This window comes from Nicotiana sylvestris, chromosome 7 (genome assembly GCF_000393655.2).
Source record: "Nicotiana sylvestris chromosome 7, ASM39365v2, whole genome shotgun sequence".
In the NCBI taxonomy this organism is placed as follows: Eukaryota; Viridiplantae; Streptophyta; class Magnoliopsida; order Solanales; family Solanaceae; genus Nicotiana; species Nicotiana sylvestris.
Window position 1 is genome coordinate 133,506,810 of NC_091063.1, and position 15,692 is coordinate 133,522,501.

The window sequence follows — 15,692 nt, forward strand, 5'->3', positions numbered from 1 at the left end:
TTAAAACCCTAATGCTGACTAAAGGAAAGAGTTCAGTTTAGGGTTTAAAACTCTAATGCTGACTGAATGGAAAAAGTTCAGTTTAGGGTTTAAAACCCTAATGCTGACTGAATGGAAAAAGTTCAGTTTAGGGTTTAAAACCCTAATGCTAACTGAATGGAAAAAGTTCAGTTTAGGGTTTAAAACCCTAATGTTGACTAAAGGAAAGAGTTCAGTTTAGGGTTTAAAACCCTAATGCTGACTAAAGGGAAAAAGTTCAGTTTAGGGTTTAAAACCCTAATGCTGACTGAATGGAAAAAAGTTAGTTTAGGGTTTAAAACCCTAATGCTGACTGAATGGAAAAAGTTCAGTTTAGGGTTTTAAACCCTAATGCTGACTAAAGGAAAAAGAGTTCAGTTTAGGGTTTAAAACCTTAATGCTGACTAAAGTTAAAAAGTTCAGTTTAGGGTTTAAAACCCTAATGCTGACTGAATGGAAAAAGTTCAGTTTAGGGTTTAAAACCCTAATGCTGACTAAAGGAAAGAGTTCAGTTTAGGGTTTAAAACCCTAATGCTGACTGAATGGAAAAAGTTCAGTTTAGGGTTTAAAACCCTAATGCTGACTGAATGGAAAAAGTTCAGTTTAGGGTTTAAAACCCTAATGCTGACTGAATGGAAAAAAGTTCAGTTTAGGGTTTAAAACCCTAATGTTGACTGAATGGAAAAAGTTCAGTTTAGGGTTTAAAACCCTAATGCTGACTAAAGGAAAGAGTTCAGTTTAGGGTTTAAAACCCTAATGCTGACTGAATGGAAAAAGTTCAGTTTAGGGTTTAAACCCCTAATGCTGACTAAAGGAAAGAGTTTAGTTTAGGGTTTAAAACCCTAACGTTGACTGAATGGAAAGAGTTCAGTTTAGGGTTTAAAACCCTAATGCTGACTGAATGGAAAAAGTTCAGTTTAGGGTTTAAAACCCTAATGCTGACTGAATGGAAAAAGTTCAGTTTAGGGTTTAAAACCCTAATGCTGACTAAAGGAAAGAGTTCAGTTTAGGGTTTAAAACCCTAATGCTGACTGAATGGAAAAAGTTCAGTTTAGGGTTTAAACCCCTAATGCTGACTAAAGGAAAGAGTTTAGTTTAGGGTTTAAAACCCTAACGTTGACTGAATGGAAAGAGTTCAGTTTAGGGTTTAAAACCCTAATGTTGACTGAATGGAAAAAGTTCAGTTTAGGGTTTAAAACCCTAATGCTGACTGAATGGAAAAAAGTTCAGTTTAGGGTTTAAAACCCTAATGCTAACTGAATGGAAAAAGTTCAGTTTAGGGTTTAAAACCCTAATGTTGACTAAAGGAAAGAGTTCAGTTTAGGGTTTAAAACCCTAATGCTGACTAAAGGGAAAAAGTTCAGTTTAGGGTTTAAAACCCTAATGCTGACTGAATGGAAAAAAGTTAGTTTAGGGTTTAAAACCCTAATGCTGACTGAATGGAAAAAGTTCAGTTTAGGGTTTTAAACCCTAATGCTGACTAAAGGAAAGAGTTCAGTTTAGGGTTTAAAACCTTAATGCTGACTAAAGTTAAAAAGTTCAGTTTAGGGTTTAAAACCCTAATGCTGACTGAATGGAAAAAGTTCAGTTTAGGGTTTAAAACCCTAATGCTGACTAAAGGAAAGAGTTCAGTTTAGGGTTTAAAACCCTAATGCTGACTGAATGGAAAAAGTTCAGTTTAGGGTTTAAAACCCTAATGCTGACTGAATGGAAAAAGTTCAGTTTAGGGTTTAAAACCCTAATGCTGACTGAATGGAAAAAAGTTCAGTTTAGGGTTTAAAACCCTAATGTTGACTGAATGGAAAAAGTTCAGTTTAGGGTTTAAAACCCTAATGCTGACTAAAGGAAAGAGTTCAGTTTAGGGTTTAAAACCCTAATGCTGACTAAAGGGAAAAAGTACAGTTTAGGGTTTAAAACCCTAATGCTGACTGAATGGAAAAAAGTTAGTTTAGGGTTTAAAACCCTAATGCTAACTGAATGGAAAAAGTTCAGTTTAGGGTTTAAAACCCTAATGCTGACTGATGCTGACTGAATGGAAAAAGTTCAGTTTAGGGTTTAAAACCCTAATGCTGACTGAATGGAAAAAGTTCAGTTTAGGGTTTAAAACCCTAATGCTGACTAAAGGAAAGAGTTCAGTTTAGGGTTTAAAACCCTAATGCTGACTGAATGGAAAAAGTTCAGTTTAGGGTTTAAACCCCTAATGCTGACTAAAGGAAAGAGTTTAGTTTAGGGTTTAAAACCCTAACGTTGACTGAATGGAAAGAGTTCAGTTTAGGGTTTAAAACCCTAATGTTGACTGAATGGAAAAAGTTCAGTTTAGGGTTTAAAACCCTAATGCTGACTGAATGGAAAAAACTGAATGGAAAAAGTTCAGTTTAGGGTTTAAAACCCTAATGCTGACTGAATGGAAAAAGTTCAGTTTAGGGTTTAAAACCCTAATGCTGACTGAATGGAAAAAGTTCAGTTTAGGGTTTAAAACCCTAATGCTGACTGAATGGAAAAAGTTCAGTTTAGGGTTTAAAACCCTAATGCTGACTGAATGGAAAAAAGTTCAGTTTAGGGTTTAAAACCCTAATGCTGACTGAATGGATAAAAGTTCAGTTTAGGGTTTAAAACCCTAATGCTGACTGAATGGAAAAAGTTCAGTTTAGGGTTTAAAACTCTAATGCTGACTGAATGGAAAAAAGTTCAGTTTAGGGTTTAAAACCCTAATGCTGACTAAAGGAAAGAGATCAGTTTAGGGTTTAAAACCCTAATGCTGACTAAAGCGAAAAAGTTCAGTTTAGGGTTTAAAACCCTAATCCTGATTAAAGGGAAAAGTTCAGTTTAGGGTTTAAAACCCTAATGCTGACTGAATGGAAAAAGTTCAGTTTAGGATTTAAAACCCTAATGCTGACTAAAGGAAAGAGTTCAGTTTAGGGTTTAAAACCCTAATGTTGACTAAAGGAAAGAGTTCAGTTTAGGGTTTAAAACCCTAATGCTGACTAAAGGGAAAAAGTTCAGTTTAGGGTTTAAAACCCTAATGCTGACTGAATGGAAAAAGTTCAGTTTAGGGTTTTAAACCCTAATGCTGACTAAAGGAAAGAGTTCAGTTTAGGGTTTAAAACCTTAATGCTGACTAAAGTTAAAAAGTTCAGTTTAGGGTTTAAAACCCTAATGCTGACTGAATGGAAAAAGTTCAGTTTAGGGTTTAAAACCCTAATGCTGACTAAAGGAAAGAGTTCAGTTTAGGGTTTAAAACTCTAATGCTGACTGAATGGAAAAAGTTCAGTTTAGGGTTTAAAACCCTAATGCTGACTGAATGGAAAAAAGTTCAGTTTAGGGTTTAAAACCCTAATGCTAACTGAATGGAAAAAGTTCAGTTTAGGGTTTAAAACCCTAATGTTGACTAAAGGAAAGAGTTCAGTTTAGGGTTTAAAACCCTAATGCTGACTAAAGGGAAAAAGTTCAGTTTAGGGTTTAAAACCCTAATGCTGACTGAATGGAAAAAGTTCAGTTTAGGGTTTTAAACCCTAATGCTGACTAAAGGAAAGAGTTCAGTTTAGGGTTTAAAACCTTAATGCTGACTAAAGTTAAAAAGTTCAGTTTAGGGTTTAAAACCCTAATGCTGACTAAAGGAAAGAGTTCAGTTTAGGGTTTAAAACCCTAATGCTGACTGAATGGAAAAAGTTCAGTTTAGGGTTTAAAACCCTAATGCTGACTGAATGGAAAAAGTTCAGTTTAGGGTTTAAAACCCTAATGCTGACTGAATGGAAAAAAGTTCAGTTTAGGGTTTAAAACCCTAATGTTGACTGAATGGAAAAAGTTCAGTTTAGGGTTTAAAACCCTAATGCTGACTAAAGGAAAGAGTTCAGTTTAGGGTTTAAAACCCTAATGCTGACTGAATGGAAAAAGTTCAGTTTAGGGTTTAAACCCCTAATGCTGACTAAAGGAAAGAGTTTAGTTTAGGGTTTAAAACCCTAACGTTGACTGAATGGAAAGAGTTCAGTTTAGGGTTTAAAACCCTAATGTTGACTGAATGGAAAAAAGTTCAGTTTAGGGTTTAAAACCCTAATGCTGACTGAATGGAAAAAGTTCAGTTTAGGGTTTAAAACCCTAATGCTGACTAAAGGAAAGAGTTCAGTTTAGGGTTTAAAACCCTAATGCTGACTGAATGGAAAAAGTTCAGTTTTGGGTTTAAAACCCTAATGCTGACTAAAGGAAAGAGTTCAGTTTAGGGTTTAAAACCCTAATACTGACTGGCTGGAAAGAGTTCAGTTTAGGGTTTAAAACCCTAATGTTGACTGAATGGAAAAAGTTCAGTTTAGGGTTTAAAACCCTAATGCTGACTAAAGGAAAGAGTTCAGTTTAGGGTTTAAAACCCTAATGCTGATTGAATGGAAAAAGTTCAGTTTAGGGTTTAAACCCCTAATGCTGACTAAAGGAAAGAATTTAGTTTAGGGTTTAAAACCCTAACGTTGACTGAATGGAAAGAGTTCAGTTTAGGGTTTAAAACCCTAATGTTGACTGAATGGAAAAAAGTTCAGTTTAGGGTTTAAAACCCTAATGCTGACTGAATGGAAAAAACTGAATGGAAAAACTTCAGTTTAGGGTTTAAAACCCTAATGCTGACTGATTGGAAAAACTTCACTTTAGGGTTTAAAACCCTAATGCTGACTGAATGGAAAAAAGTTCAGTTTAGGGTTTAAAACCCTAATGCTGACTGAATGGAAAAAGTTCAGTTTAGGGTTTAAAACCCTAATGCTGACTGAATGGAAAAAAGTTCAGTTTAGGGTTTAAAACCCTAATGCTGACTGAATGGATAAAAGTTCAGTTTAGGGTTTAAAACCCTAATGCTGACTGAATGGAAAAAGTTCAGTTTAGGGTTTAAAACTCTAATGCTGACTGAATGGAAAAAGTTCAGTTTAGGGTTTAAAACCCTAATGCTGACTAAAGGAAAGAGATCAGTTTAGGGTTTAAAACCCTAATGCTGACTAAAGCGAAAAAGTTCAGTTTAGGGTTTAAAACCCTAATCCTGATTAAATGGAAAAGTTCAGTTTAGGGTTTAAAACCCTAATGCTGACTGAATGGAAAAAGTTCAGTTTAGGGTTTAAAACCCTAATGTTGACTAAAGGAAAGAGTTCAGTTTAGGGTTTAAAACCCTAATGCTGACTAAAGGGAAAAAGTTCAGTTTAGGGTTTAAAACCCTAATGCTGACTGAATGGAAAAAAGTTCAGTTTAGGGTTTAAAACCCTAATGCTGACTGAATGGAAAAAGTTCAGTTTAGGGTTTAAAACCCTAATGCTGACTAAAGGAAAGAGGTTTAGTTTAGGGTTTAAAACCCTAACGTTGACTGAATGGAAAGAGTTCAGTTTAGGGTTTAAAACCCTAATGTTGACTGAATGGAAAAAAGTTCAGTTTAGGGTTTAAAACCCTAATGCTGACTGAATGGAAAAACTGAATGGAAAAACTTCAGTTTAGGGTTTAAAACCCTAATGCTGACTGAATGGAAAAACTTCACTTTAGGGTTTAAAACCCTAATGCTGACTGAATGGAAAAAAGTTCAGTTTAGGGTTTAAAACCCTAATGCTGACTGAATGGAAAAAGTTCAGTTTAGGGTTTAAAACCCTAATGCTGACTGAATGGAAAAAAGTTCAGTTTAGGGTTTAAAACCCTAATGCTGACTGAATGGATAAAAGTTCAGTTTAGGGTTTAAAACCCTAATGCTGACTGAATGGAAAAAGTTCAGTTTAGGGTTTAAAACTCTAATGCTGACTGAATGGAAAAAAGTTCAGTTTAGGGTTTAAAACCCTAATGCTGACTAAAGGAAAGAGATCAGTTTAGGGTTTAAAACCCTAATGCTGACTAAAGCGAAAAAGTTCAGTTTAGGGTTTAAAACCCTAATCCTGATTAAATGGAAAAGTTCAGTTTAGGGTTTAAAACCCTAATGCTGACTGAATGGAAAAAGTTCAGTTTAGGGTTTAAAACCCTAATGTTGACTAAAGGAAAGAGTTCAGTTTAGGGTTTAAAACCCTAATGCTGACTAAAGGGAAAAAGTTCAGTTTAGGGTTTAAAACCCTAATGCTGACTGAATGGAAAAAAGTTCAGTTTAGGGTTTAAAACCCTAATGCTGACTGAATGGAAAAAGTTCAGTTTAGGGTTTAAAACCCTAATGCTGACTAAAGGAAAGAGTTCAGTTTAGGGTTTAAAACCTTAATGCTGACTAAAGTTAAAAAGTTCAGTTTAGGGTTTAAAACCCTAATGCTGACTGAATGGAAAAAGTTCAGTTTAGGGTTTAAAACCCTAATGCTGACTAAAGGAAAGAGTTCAGTTTAGGGTTTAAAACTCTAATGCTGACTGAATGGAAAAAGTTCAGTTTAGGGTTTAAAACCCTAATGCTGACTGAATGGAAAAAAGTTCAGTTTAGGGTTTAAAACCCTAATGCTAACTGAATGGAAAAAGTTCAGTTTAGGGTTTAAAACCCTAATGCTGACTAAAGGAAAGAGTTCAGTTTAGGGTTTAAAACCCTAATGCTGACTAAAGGGAAAAAGTTCAGTTTAGGGTTTAAAACCCTAATGCTGACTGAATGGAAAAAGTTCAGTTTAGGGTTTAAAACCCTAATGCTGACTGAATGGAAAAAGTTCAGTTTAGGGTTTTAAACCCTAATGCTGACTAAAGGAAAGAGTTCAGTTTAGGGTTTAAAACCTTAATGCTGACTAAAGTTAAAAAGTTCAGTTTAGGGTTTAAAACCCTAATGCTGACTGAATGGAAAAAGTTCAGTTTAGGGTTTAAAACCCTAATGCTGACTAAAGGAAAGAGTTCAGTTTAGGGTTTAAAACCCTAATGCTGACTGAATGGAAAAAGTTCAGTTTAGGGTTTAAAACCCTAATGCTGACTGAATGGAAAAAGTTCAGTTTAGGGTTTAAAACCCTAATGCTGACTGAATGGAAAAAGTTCAGTTTAGGGTTTAAAACCCTAATGCTGACTGAATGGAAAAAGTTCAGTTTAGGGTTTAAAACCCTAATGCTGACTGAATGGAAAAAGTTCAGTTTAGGGTTTAAAACCCTAATGCTGACTAAAGGAAAGAGTTCAGTTTAGGGTTTAAAACCCTAATGCTGACTGAATGGAAAAAGTTCAGTTTAGGGTTTAAAACCCTAATGCTGACTGAATGGAAAAAAGTTCAGTTTAGGGTTTAAAACCCTAATGTTGACTGAATGGAAAAAGTTCAGTTTAGGGTTTAAAACCCTAATGCTGACTAAAGGAAAGAGTTCAGTTTAGGGTTTAAAACCCTAATGCTGACTAAAGGGAAAAAGTACAGTTTAGGGTTTAAAACCCTAATGCTGACTGAATGGAAAAAAGTTAGTTTAGGGTTTAAAACCCTAATGCTAACTGAATGGAAAAAGTTCAGTTTAGGGTTTAAAACCCTAATGCTGACTGATGCTGACTGAATGGAAAAAGTTCAGTTTAGGGTTTAAAACCCTAATGCTGACTGAATGGAAAAAGTTCAGTTTAGGGTTTAAAACCCTAATGCTGACTAAAGGAAAAAGTTCAGTTTAGGGTTTAAAACCCTAATGCTGACTGAATGGAAAAAGTTCAGTTTAGGGTTTAAAACCCTAATGCTGACTAAAGGAAAGAGTTCAGTTTAGGGTTTAAAACCCTAATGCTGACTGAATGGAAAGAGTTCAGTTTAGGGTTTAAAACCCTAATGCTGACTGAATGGAAAAAAGTTCAGTTTAGGGTTTAAAACCCTAATGCTGACTGAATGGAAAACTGAATGGAAAAACTTCAGTTTAGGGTTTAAAACCCTAATGCTGACTGAATGGAAAAACGTTCAGTTTAGGGTTTAAAACCCTAATGCTGACTGAATGGAAAAAGTTCAGTTTAGGGTTTAAAACCCTAATGCTGACTGAATGGAAAAAGTTCAGTTTAGGGTTTAAAACCCTAATGCTGACTGAATGGAAAAAAGTTCAGTTTAGGGTTTAAAACCCTAATGCTGACTGAATGGATAAAAGTTCAGTTTAGGGTTTAAAACCCTAATGCTGACTGAATGGAAAAAGTTCAGTTTAGGGTTTAAAACTCTAATGCTGACTGAATGGAAAAAAGTTCAGTTTAGGGTTTAAAACCCTAATGCTGACTAAAGGAAAGAGATCAGTTTAGGGTTTAAAACCCTAATGCTGACTAAAGCGAAAAAGTTCAGTTTAGGGTTTAAAACCCTAATCCTGATTAAAGGGAAAAGTTCAGTTTAGGGTTTAAAACCCTAATGCTGACTGAATGGAAAAAGTTCAGTTTAGGGTTTAAAACCCTAATGCTGACTAAAGGAAAGAGTTCAGTTTAGGGTTTAAAACCCTAATGCTGACTAAAGGGAAAAAGTTCAGTTTAGGGTTTAAAACCCTAATGCTGACTGAATGGAAAAAAGTTCAGTTTAGGGTTTAAAACCCTAATGCTGACTGAATGGAAAAAGTTCAGTTTAGGGTTTTAAACCCTAATGCTGACTAAAGGAAAGAGTTCAGTTTAGGGTTTAAAACCTTAATGCTGACTAAAGTTAAAAAGTTCAGTTTAGGGTTTAAAACCCTAATGCTGACTGAATGGAAAAAGTTCAGTTTAGGGTTTAAAACCCTAATGCTGACTAAAGGAAAGAGTTCAGTTTAGGGTTTAAAACTCTAATGCTGACTGAATGGAAAAAGTTCAGTTTAGGGTTTAAAACCCTAATGCTGACTGAATGGAAAAAGTTCAGTTTAGGGTTTAAAACCCTAATGCTAACTGAATGGAAAAAGTTCAGTTTAGGGTTTAAAACCCTAATGTTGACTAAAGGAAAGAGTTCAGTTTAGGGTTTAAAACCCTAATGCTGACTAAAGGGAAAAAGTTCAGTTTAGGGTTTAAAACCCTAATGCTGACTGAATGGAAAAAGTTCAGTTTAGGGTTTTAAACCCTAATGCTGACTAAAGGAAAGAGTTCAGTTTAGGGTTTAAAACCTTAATGCTGACTAAAGTTAAAAAGTTCAGTTTAGGGTTTAAAACCCTAATGCTGACTGAATGGAAAAAGTTCAGTTTAGGGTTTAAAACCCTAATGCTGACTAAAGGAAAGAGTTCAGTTTAGGGTTTAAAACCCTAATGCTGACTGAATGGAAAAAGTTCAGTTTAGGGTTTAAAACCCTAATGCTGACTGAATGGAAAAAGTTCAGTTTAGGGTTTAAAACCCTAATGCTGACTGAATGGAAAAAAGTTCAGTTTAGGGTTTAAAACCCTAATGCTGACTGAATGGAAAAAGTTCAGTTTAGGGTTTAAAACCCTAATGCTGACTAAAGGAAAGAGTTCAGTTTAGGGTTTAAAACCCTAATGCTGACTGAATGGAAAAAGTTCAGTTTAGGGTTTAAAACCCTAATGCTGACTAAAGGAAAGAGTTCAGTTTAGGGTTTAAAACCCTAATGTTGACTGAATGGAAAGAGTTCAGTTTAGGGTTTAAAACCCTAATGCTGACTGAATGGAAAAAAGTTCAGTTTAGGGTTTAAAACCCTAATGCTGACTGAATGGAAAAAGTTCAGTTTAGGGTTTAAAACCCTAATGCTGACTAAATGGAAAAAGTTCAGTTTAGGGTTTAAAACCCTAATGCTGACTGAATGGAAAAAGTTCAGTTTAGGGTTTAAAACCCTAATGCTGACTAAAGGAAAGAGTTCAGTTTAGGGTTTAAAACCCTAATGTTGACTGAATGGAAAGAGTTCAGTTTAGGGTTTAAAACCCTAATGCTGACTGAATGGAAAAAGTTCAGTTTAGGGTTTAAAACCCTAATGCTGACTAAAGGAAAGAGTTCAGTTTAGGGTTTAAAACCCTAATGCTGACTGAATGGAAAAAGTTCAGTTTAGGGTTTAAACCCCTAATGCTGACTAAAGGAAAGAGTTTAGTTTAGGGTTTAAAACCCTAACGCTGACTGAATGGAAAGAGTTCAGTTTAGGGTTTAAAACCCTAATGTTGACTGAATGGAAAAAAGTTCAGTTTAGGGTTTAAAACCCTAATGCTGACTGAATGGAAAAACTTCAGTTTAGGGTTTAAAACCCTAATGCTGACTGAATGGAAAAGTTCAGTTTAGGGTTTAAAACCCTAATGCTGACTGAATGGAAAAAGTTCAGTTTAGGGTTTAAAACCCTAATGCTGACTGAATGGAAAAAGTTTAGTTTAGGGTTTAAAACCCTAATGCTGACTGAATGGAAAAAAGTTCAGTTTAGGGTTTAAAACCCTAATGCTGACTGAATGGATAAAAGTTCAGTTTAGGGTTTAAAACCCTAATGCTGACTGAATGGAAAAAGTTCAGTTTAGGGTTTAAAACTCTAATGCTGACTGAATGGAAAAAAGTTCAGTTTAGGGTTTAAAACCCTAATGCTGACTAAAGGAAAGAGATCAGTTTAGGGTTTAAAACCCTAATGCTGACTAAAGCGAAAAAGTTCAGTTTAGGGTTTAAAACCCTAATCCTGATTAAAGGGAAAAGTTCAGTTTAGGGTTTAAAACCCTAATGCTGACTGAATGGAAAAAGTTCAGTTTAGGGTTTAAAACCCTAATGCTGACTAAAGGAAAGAGTTCAGTTTAGGGTTTAAAACCCTAATGCTGACTAAAGGGAAAAAGTTCAGTTTAGGGTTTAAAACCCTAATGCTGACTGAATGGAAAAAGTTCAGTTTAGGGTTTAAAACCCTAATGCTGACTGAATGGAAAAAGTTCAGTTTAGGGTTTAAAACCCTAATGCTGACTAAAGGAAAGAGTTCAGTTTAGGGTTTAAAACCCTAATGCTGACTAAAGGTAAAAAGTTCAGTTTAGGGTTTAAAACCCTAATGCTGACTGAATGGAAAAAGTTCAGTTTAGGGTTTAAAACCCTAATGCTGACTAAAGGAAAGAGTTCAGTTTAGGGTTTAAAACTCTAATGCTGACTGAATGGAAAAAGTTCAGTTTAGGGTTTAAAACCCTAATGCTGACTGAATGGAAAAAGTTCAGTTTAGGGTTTAAAACCCTAATGCTGACTGAATGGAAAAAGTTCAGTTTAGGGTTTAAAACCCTAATGTTGACTAAAGGAAAGAGTTCAGTTTAGGGTTTAAAACCCTAATGCTGACTAAAGGGAAAAAGTTCAGTTTAGGGTTTAAAACCCTAATGCTGACTGAATGGAAAAAGTTCAGTTTAGGGTTTAAAACCCTAATGCTGACTGAATGGAAAAAGTTCAGTTTAGGGTTTAAAACCCTAATGCTGACTAAAGGAAAAAGTTCAGTTTAGGGTTTAAAACCCTAATGCTGACTAAAGGGAAAAAGTTCAGTTTAGGGTTTAAAACCCTAATGCTGACTGAATGGAAAAAGTTCAGTTTAGGGTTTAAAACCCTAATGCTGACTAAAGGAAAGAGTTCAGTTTAGGGTTTAAAACCCTAATGCTGACTGAATGGAAAAAGTTCAGTTTAGGGTTTAAAACCCTAATGCTGACTGAATGGAAAAAGTTCAGTTTAGGGTTTAAAACCCTAATGCTGACTGAATGGAAAAAGTTCAGTTTAGGGTTTAAAACCCTAATGCTGACTGAATGGAAAAAGTTCAGTTTAGGGTTTAAAACCCTAATGCTGACTGAATGGAAAAAGTTCAGTTTAGGGTTTAAAACCCTAATGCTGACTAAAGGAAAGAGTTCAGTTTAGGGTTTAAAACCCTAATGCTGACTGAATGGAAAAAGTTCAGTTTAGGGTTTAAAACCCTAATGCTGACTAAAGGAAAGAGTTCAGTTTAGGGTTTAAAACCCTAATGCTGACTGAATGGAAAGAGTTCAGTTTAGGGTTTAAAACCCTAATGCTGACTGAATGGAAAAAGTTCAGTTTAGGGTTTAAAACCCTAATGCTGACTAAAGGGAAAAAGTTCAGTTTAGGGTTTAAAACCCTAATGCTGACTGAATAGAAAAAGTTCAGTTTAGGGTTTAAAACCCTAATGCTGACTAATGGAAAGAGTTCAGTTTAGGGTTTAAAACCCTAATACTGACTGAATGGAAAAAGTTCAGTTTAGGGTTTAAAACCCTAATGCTGACTGAATGGAAAAAGTTCAGTTTAGGGTTTAAAACCCTAATGCTGACTAAAGGAAAAAGTTCAGTTTAGGGTTTAAAACCCTAATGCTGACTGAATGGAAAAAGTTCAGTTTAGGGTTTAAAACCCTAATGCTGACTAAAGGAAAGAGTTTAGTTTAGGGTTTAAAACCCTAATGCTGACTGAATGGAAAGAGTTCAGTTTAGGGTTTAAAACCCTAATGTTGACTGAATGGAAAAAGTTCAGTTTAGGGTTTAAAACCCTAATGCTGACTGAATGGAAAAACTGAATGGAAAAACTTCAGTTTAGGGTTTAAAACCCTAATGCTGACTGAATGGAAAAACTTCAGTTTAGGGTTTAAAACCCTAATGCTGACTGAATGGAAAAAGTTCAGTTTAGGGTTTAAAACCCTAATGCTGACTGAATGGAAAAAGTTCAGTTTAGGGTTTAAAACCCTAATGCTGACTGAATGGAAAAAAGTTCAGTTTAGGGTTTAAAACCCTAATGCTGACTGAATGGATAAAAGTTCAGTTTAGGGTTTAAAACCCTAATGCTGACTGAATGGAAAAAGTTCAGTTTAGGGTTTAAAACCCTAATGCTGACTGAATGGAAAAAGTTCAGTTTAGGGTTTAAAACCCTAATGCTGACTAAAGGAAAGAGTTCAGTTTAGGGTTTAAAACCCTAATGCTGACTAAAGGGGAAAAGTTCAGTTTAGGGTTTAAAACCCTAATGCTGACTGAATGGAAAAGTTCAGTTTAGGGTTTAAAACCCTAATGCTGACTGAATGGAAAAAGTTCAGTTTAGGGTTTAAAACCCTAATGCTGACTAAATGGAAAGAGTTCAGTTTAGGGTTTAAAACCCTAATGCTGACTAAAGGGAAAAAGTTCAGTTTAGGGTTTAAAACCCTAATGCTGACTGAATGGAAAAAGTTCAGTTTAGGGTTTAAAACCCTAATGCTGACTGAATGGAAAAAGTTCAGTTTAGGGTTTTAAACCCTAATGCTGACTAAAGGAAAGAGTTCAGTTTAGGGTTTAAAACCTTAATGCTGACTAAAGTGGAAAAAGTTCAGTTTAGGGTTTAAAACCCTAATGCTGACTGAATGGAAAAAGTTCAGTTTAGGGTTTAAAACCCTAATGCTGACTAAAGGAAAGAGTTCAGTTTAGGGTTTAAAACCCTAATGCTGACTGAATGGAAAAAGTTCAGTTTAGGGTTTAAAACCCTAATGCTAACTGAATGGAAAAAGTTCAGTTTAGGGTTTAAAACCCTAATGTTGACTAAAGGAAAGAGTTCAGTTTAGGGTTTAAAACCCTAATGCTGACTAAAGGGAAAAAGTTCAGTTTAGGGTTTAAAACCCTAATGCTGACTGAATGGAAAAAAGTTAGTTTAGGGTTTAAAACCCTAATGCTGACTGAATGGAAAAAGTTCAGTTTAGGGTTTTAAACCCTAATGCTGACTAAAGGAAAGAGTTCAGTTTAGGGTTTAAAACCCTAATGCTGACTAAAGGGAAAAAGTTCAGTTTAGGGTTTAAAACCCTAATGCTGACTGAATGGAAAAAGTTCAGTTTAGGGTTTAAAACCCTAATGCTGACTAAAGGAAAGAGTTCAGTTTAGGGTTTAAAACCCTAATGCTGACTGAATGGAAAAAGTTCAGTTTAGGGTTTAAAACCCTAATGCTGACTGAATGGAAAAAGTTCAGTTTAGGGTTTAAAACCCTAATGCTGACTGAATGGAAAAAGTTCAGTTTAGGGTTTAAAACCCTAATGCTGACTGAATGGAAAAAGTTCAGTTTAGGGTTTAAAACCCTAATGCTGACTAAAGGAAAGAGTTCAGTTTAGGGTTTAAAACCCTAATGCTGACTAAAGGGAAAAAGTTCAGTTTAGGGTTTAAAACCCTAATGCTGACTGAATGGAAAAAGTTCAGTTTAGGGTTTAAAACCCTAATGCTGACTGAATGGAAAAAGTTCAGTTTAGGGTTTAAAACCCTAATGCTGACTGAATGGAAAAAAGTTCAGTTTAGGGTTTAAAACCCTAATGCTGACTGAATGGAAAAAGTTCAGTTTAGGGTTTAAAACCCTAATGCTGACTAAAGGAAAGAGTTCAGTTTAGGGTTTAAAACCCTAATGCTGACTGAATGGAAAAAGTTCAGTTTAGGGTTTAAACCCCTAATGCTGACTAAAGGAAAGAGTTTAGTTTAGGGTTTAAAACCCTAATGCTGACTGAATGGAAAGAGTTCAGTTTAGGGTTTAAAACCCTAATGTTGACTGAATGGAAAAAAGTTCAGTTTAGGGTTTAAAACCCTAATGCTGACTGAATGGAAAAAACTGAATGGAAAAACTTCAGTTTAGGGTTTAAAACCCTAATGCTGACTGAATGGAAAAACTTCACTTTAGGGTTTAAAACCCTAATGCTGACTGAATGGAAAAAAGTTCAGTTTAGGGTTTAAAACCCTAATGCTGACTGAATGGAAAAAGTTCAGTTTAGGGTTTAAAACCCTAATGCTGACTGAATGGATAAAAGTTCAGTTTAGGGTTTAAAACCCTAATGCTGACTGAATGGAAAAAGTTCAGTTTAGGGTTTAAAACTCTAATGCTGACTGAATGGAAAAAAGTTCAGTTTAGGGTTTAAAACCCTAATGCTGACTAAAGGAAAGAGATCAGTTTAGGGTTTAAAACCCTAATGCTGACTAAAGCGAAAAAGTTCAGTTTAGGGTTTAAAACCCTAATCCTGATTAAAGGGAAAAGTTCAGTTTAGGGTTTAAAACCCTAATGCTGACTGAATGGAAAAAGTTCAGTTTAGGATTTAAAACCCTAATGCTGACTAAAGGAAAGAGTTCAGTTTAGGGTTTAAAACCCTAATGCTGACTAAAGGAAAAAGTTCAGTTTAGGGTTTAAAACCTTAATGCTGACTAAAGGGAAAAAGTTCAGTTTAGGGTTTAAAACCCTAATGCTGACTGAATGGAAAAAGTTCAGTTTAGGGTTTAAAACCCTAATGCTGACTGAATGGAAAAAGTTCAGTTTAGGGTTTAAAACCCTAATGCTGACTGAATGGAAAAAGTTCAGTTTAGGGTTTAAAACCCTAATGCTGACTAAAGGAAAGAGTTCAGTTTAGGGTTTAAAACCCTAATGCTGACTAAATGGAAAAAGTTCAGTTTAGGGTTTAAAACCCTAATGCTGACTGAATGGAAAAAGTTCAGTTTAGGGTTTAAAACCCTAATGCTGACTAAAGGAAAGAGTTCAGTTTAGGGTTTAAAACTCTAATGCTGACTGAATGGAAAAAGTTCAGTTTAGGGTTTAAAACCCTAATGCTGACTGAATGGAAAAAGTTCAGTTTAGGGTTTAAAACCCTAATGCTGACTGAATGGAAAAAGTTCAGTTTAGGGTTTAAAACCCTAATGTTGACTAAATGGAAAAAGTTCAGTTTAGGGTTTAAAACCCTAATGCTGACTAAAGGAAAAAGTTCAGTTTAGGGTTTAAAACCCTAATGCTGACTGAATGGAAAAAGTTCAGTTTAGGGTTTAAAACCCTAATGCTGACTGAATGGAAAAAGTTCAGTTTAGGGTTTAAAACCCTAATGCTGACTAAAGGAAAGAGTTCAGTTTAGGGTTTAAAACCCTAATGCTGACTAAAGGGAAAAAGTTCAGTTTAGGGTTTAAAACCCTAATGCTGACTAA